This window comes from Centroberyx affinis, unplaced genomic scaffold, assembly GCF_046629955.1.
Source record: "Centroberyx affinis isolate AG114_WGS23_722 - 3 ecotype Tasmania unplaced genomic scaffold, CSIRO-AGI_Caff_v1 ptg001699l_1, whole genome shotgun sequence".
In the NCBI taxonomy this organism is placed as follows: Eukaryota; Metazoa; Chordata; class Actinopteri; order Beryciformes; family Berycidae; genus Centroberyx; species Centroberyx affinis.
This window is the reverse complement of record NW_027280114.1, coordinates 1-4930: the sequence shown is the minus strand read 5'-3', so window position 1 is coordinate 4930 and position 4930 is coordinate 1. Positions and strand designations below refer to the sequence as shown.

The 4930-nt window shown below is 50.9% G+C and overlaps 1 pseudogene; it reads left to right on the top strand.

The window, feature by feature from the left end:
• The first annotated feature begins 340 nt into the window (after nt 1–340).
• On the top strand, nt 341–3628 carry LOC139651676 (suppressor of cytokine signaling 3-like; annotated as a pseudogene).
• The last annotated feature ends 1302 nt before the right edge of the window (nt 3629–4930 follow it).

The window sequence follows — 4930 nt, the reverse complement described above, 5'->3', positions numbered from 1 at the left end:
GCCAATATAGCACTGTTCAGCTCTGCATGCATCTGTTTCTGCAGCCGCGTGCATATCATCACCATTTAACATCATAACATTTTGCATTCTGCCATATTTTCTGCTTTTAACTTTTTCACCTTGTCGAGAAGGGAACCCACCAATACCAGGAAACAGTCCGGCAAAGGTCACACTGATTATTTATTGGCAATCTGCCAAGTGCGTGTGTGTGTATGTGTGTGCGCGTGCGCGCGTGCGTGCGTGTGTTTACGGGAAGAACCTCTGAACGGAGGAGGTGGAGCCTTACGAACATCGACTTTACTCACTGGAAACAACCTCCAGTAACCTGCCTCCACACGGACAGGAGCCGCTCGGCCGAGATCACCACATTCCTCCGCTCAGGAAAAACCCACACAGGGACCCTTTCTGGATTTTAATGCCTGAGTTAATCATCTATCTAGCACTACTCTCGGGTAGTTTGGATATCTTATCCTCTTACGACGAGCGGCTGTGGTGCAGGGTGGAAAATATCTACAAGGTAAGTTAAGACTGTAAAAAGCATCCGCGGTATACATAGTAGCCTATATTCAAGTTCAGCACAAAAGAGAAGGGGATTGTGCAAAATACACTACAGGGTTAGTTATTAAGGCTAGTTGTGTGGGCTGCTGGTGCATACTGCAGCCAAGGGGCATTCATTTGCTCCATAGCCGAGCCGGGACATAGCTGTGCTGGAGGTATAATTTTAGGATTGTTTTATTATTATTGTGAATGGTGGATGGATCGGCTTCAGTCGGTTCCGTTATGGCGTCTCTCTCTCTCACACACAGCTTAAGCACCCTCCGTCTTTCCGTCCCGTCCTGCACGGCGAGGCTTTCCTCTCTATCAGCCCACAGCGATCAGAGCGGAGCAGACTAGACGGGACACCTTAGTCACAGTGAAACTGGAGAATGGGGCCTCTGTGGCGCGACTGAGTCGGGAATAAGGGGTTATTTATTGAAGGAAAAAAAAAAAGCGCGCCGGACTCATTCACAGTGACCCCGTTTCTGAAATCCCCTGTTGCGGGACGCCCGATCGAAGACAATTGAAAGCAATCAGGATCCAGTTGCTGTCTGGCTGCACGGTGCAGCAGCGAGTAACCCGGGATTCGTTTAAACTAAATATAACTCACCTAGTCGCTTGTCCTGCCTTGTGCATTTGTCACAGTCATGATAACTGCATTTCATGGGAGTAAAGCCGAGATCTCCAGTGTTGCACAGCCGATATTTATGTCCATGCTTGCAACTGCACATTCTTGTGAATGAGTGCGAGTTATAAAAAAGTTTGAAAAAAGACTGCAAACTGTAGCCAACTTGTGCATGCGCATCACACTCTATAGATAGAAGGATGGAGATTTCACTGTTTTGAAATGCCACATCTCTCCTCCATCTTCACGCTCCTTGTCTTTCTCCAGCTGTGTTTAGGTGGTCTCTCCCAGCCCCTCTCTGGATGCATCGGACTCCCCTGCCCCGGGGCCCTGGACCCGGTGTGTGACCCCCCCTCCCTCGCCCCTCTCTCCCTGCCTTCCTTCCCCTCCCTTCTTCCCCTCCACCCCCGGCCCCCTCCCACCTGTCCTCATCCGCCCCCCCCCTGCCTCTCGACCGGCGGGCAGAGGCAGGGGGCCATGGGGCCATGGTAACCCTCAGCCGACGCAGCCCCCTCGCCATGAGCAGCGTGACCCCCCCAGAGGGCAGGGGTCAGGGGTCGAGCCTTGCCCCCCATCGCTACAAACCCTTCAGCTCGCACGCACACTACCAGCAGGTCAGTCACACACACGCTACAGGCGAAAGAGGAAACGGCTGTGTGCAACTTTATCACTTACTGTAAACGGTGATTTATGTAATCCTCCCTGTAATAAAGCTGTGACTGATGAGACTTAATGATTGCATGCTTCTCTCTTCCTTGTGCAGGTGATGTGTGCGCTGCGTAAGCTCCAGGAGAGCGGGTTTTACTGGGGGGCCGTGGGGGGCGTGAGGCCAGCTCCCTGCTGCGCGCCGAGCCCCCCGGTACCTTCCTGGTCCGGGACTCCTCCGACCACCACCACTTCTTCACCCTCTCCGTGCAGACGGCCCGCGGCACCAAGAACTTGCGCATCCACAGCGAGGGAGGCGGCTTCTTCTTGCAGCCGGACCTCCGCAGCACTCACGAGCCGCCGCAGTTCGACTGCGTGCTGAAACTCATAGCGCACTACATGGGGAAAGGGCCGGAGGGGGCCGGAGGGGAGAGAGAGGGGGCGGCCGGGGGGCGGGCGGCAGGGGCGGAAGTGAAAGGGGGCAACGTGTACCTGATCCACACCGGGGGAGAGAGGGTTCCCTTGGAGCTGCGGCGGCCCCTCTCCTCCTCGCTCTCCACCCTGCAGCACCTGTGCAGGAGGACGCTGAACAACAGGGGGCTGGGGGGGCTGGAGCGCCCCGAGCACCTCCCGCTCACACTGAGAGACTTCCTGGAGGAGTACGATGCTCCCATATGACTGACAGGAACCGCAGAGGTTCCGCCAGACCAGTTCTCAGTGCGTACGCGATTATGTGCGTGCCATCGGGAGCCGACCAGAGTTAGAGCCTTAGATGCCGATCTGAGGTCAGTGTGAGGTCAGGTTTCCCGTAGTGGCCAGAATCTGATGAGCGTACGCCCGACTGATCCCAGATCTGTACATAGATCTGCACCAGAGCCTCCTGCTGACCCGTGGGCCGGGAAAGGGAGTCCCAGAACTGACCGCCAGCCAAGTGGCAGATGAAGCCCGAGGTCAGAGGTCAAGGCTTCCTTCGACTGACTCAGACGCAGAGCAGAGCCTCGTAGAAGATTAACCCGATTGGTCGATATTAACGATGACAGCGACGGCATGATCAATACACCACAGTGATCCCTGTGGGTTTGGTGTGCTGAAGAAGACGCCTCTCTCCCCGTCTCCTCTCCTCTCCTCATCTCCTCGTCTCCTCTCCTCAGCTCCTCTCCTCTCTCCTCTCCTCTGCCAGCTTGACATTTACAGCAGTTTGGATCACTGGACAGAAAGAAAGAGAGAAAGAACAGAGAGGCTTAGAAGGAGAGAAAGAAGGAGGAGCGATGGGGAATAGGCAAAGTCCAAACGCGGGGCCCGAAGCAGAGAAAGTGTTTGTTTGTGTGTGTGTGTGTGTGTGTGTGTGTGTGTGTGTGTGTGTGTGTGTGTGGTGTGTGTGTTCGTGTGTTGTGGTGGCGTACACATTTCCATTGCTGCATCCCAGCCATCATTGCCTCATAGAAGGGTGTGGGGTAGACATGCACATTAGATCCACACATACACACACACACACACACACATACAGACACACACACAGGTACACACACAAGTAGGTTTTATTAGTCTGGGAACAACGGAGAAAGAGCATTACCAAGCATCTTCTCCCTCTCCTCTTTTTTTCCTATTTACTCCACCATTACTATCCTCCTTTTATCTCTCTCTCTCTCTCGCTCTCTCTCTCCTGTTTCCCTCTCTCTTTCTGAGTACATGTGCTCTGACAGTGACAGAAAGCAGACTGTTGTTACTGAGACAAAAGCCTTGGCAGGGGACCAAAACAAAAAGTAGATCTTATTTTTATCCAGCCTGGCTGAAAAAAAAACACTACACTGTGAAGTCCTTGGGGAGTTTGGGGGGGGGGGGGGTTGTAGAGATGGGAAGGAAAGACGATGATGACGACAGGGATTGGGTGAAGGAGCAAGAGGAGCGGGAAACAGGATTAGGAAAGGGAAATGGAAGGGGAGAGAGAGGAGGGGAGGGGGGAGAGGGGAGGGGAGGGGAGGGGAGGGGAGGGGGGAGGAGACATACTGGTATAGTGAAAAAAAAAAAAAAAAAAAAACCACACAAAAAAAACATCAACGTGATTGATGTCCCAGACGTAGAGGAAATGATAGACCTCAACAGGATGCTGCTCCTGTAAATGTGAAGCCAGGTTTGCTCTTAAGACAGTCCCGATCCAGACTACAGGACCTCTAGTGCTGCTTTCACAGAAGCACTGGACTAACATGCATTTGAATGGGGAAGTCCACATCTAGAGAGAAAGTGCAGGTCTAGTCTTAATTCTGTCTGTGAGACCAGCTTGCAGTATTTCCTCTCTATCTTCTCTTTTGGTCTCCTTACTTCTCTGTGTGAAAATGCCTCGTGTGTGTGTGTGTGTGTGTGTGTGTGTGTGGCCGCACAAAGTGTTCTCCAAACTGCTCTCGCCCTCCCAGTTCTCTTATATCAGCGTTCATGAAGGAGACAAGGATGTAGGAGACAAGGGAGGAAGTGAACTGTGATGTGGACTATGTAATCCCTGTAATCCCAGAACGGCTTCTCACCTCATCTACCTTCCTTCGTTACCTCTGAACCAGGAGCGGACAGTTGGGTTTGTCTCTCTGAATGTCAAGGGAACACAAGTCTTCCCGATTGTGATTCTTAAAAGCCTTTTATAAAAAAAACAACAACAACAAAACTCAGACTTGGATTCGATCAAAACTGTTGCGGTGTTTATTGTTTTGTATTGTCTGTATGTGAACAATCATATTTACCTGTGATCTATATGAGAGTGGTAATGTTTTCGCATCATGCCATTTTGTGATCTTCCGTGACCACTTGAAAAAGAGTGCAGAAATTCCTTAACAGTGCCGATTTGGTCGAATCCCAGTCTTATTTTATCAGATCATCACCAAGTTTGTCTCACCCATGGACCACATGTGTATGTGAATCATTTGTCTTTTATAAAGACAAGAGGCTGGCCACTAGTCTGGCAAATACAAGCTGTAAAATCTGAAATGAAACGGAGAAAAAAAGCATTACAAAAAATAAATGAAAGGAACGTTGCACATATTTATATTTCTAAAATATTTCAATAATTTATATTAAAGAGCACTATTTTTACAAAAGTCAATGCATCTCCCCAGTGTGTTGATTTGCATTGCTGTA